Consider the following 520-nt stretch of genomic DNA (forward strand, 5'->3'; position numbering starts at 1 on the left):
AAAGTAGGCACATGTTTATTGTACTTGAGAATTACATGCACATCTAAGACTGAATGTCTCTTTTGAAATGTGAAACAAAATTATGACAAATATACCACTTATAGCAATATATAAACCTTGATAAAACATATAAAAGGAAGAAAACCGCTCGTCAGGTCATCCCAGTTTTGTACTTTCGAAATTTTAACGAAAAGGAAAAGACCTGTTTTAACAATAGGTATTTGAAAACAAATTGGAAATATTTAACACCGTTAATTGGTCGAAACATCGTAGAAATACATTACATATCTAACAGCTATTACGTGATATATTTGAGTTATGGAATGAGAGAATAAATACGTGACATTATATGAATAACAATAATTACATAACATCATCACAAAGGGCAGGAATAAATATATTTGCAGACAAACGCTCCACAAATTTATGTGACGTCCATCCACTGGCATTGTCATGGATATTGTCATGGTTGTTTCTCAATCACGACTTTGGCCATTTTCTTTAATCACTCTCTACATCG

Source organism: Penaeus monodon, chromosome 22, assembly GCF_015228065.2.
Source record: "Penaeus monodon isolate SGIC_2016 chromosome 22, NSTDA_Pmon_1, whole genome shotgun sequence".
Taxonomy (NCBI): domain Eukaryota; kingdom Metazoa; phylum Arthropoda; class Malacostraca; order Decapoda; family Penaeidae; genus Penaeus; species Penaeus monodon.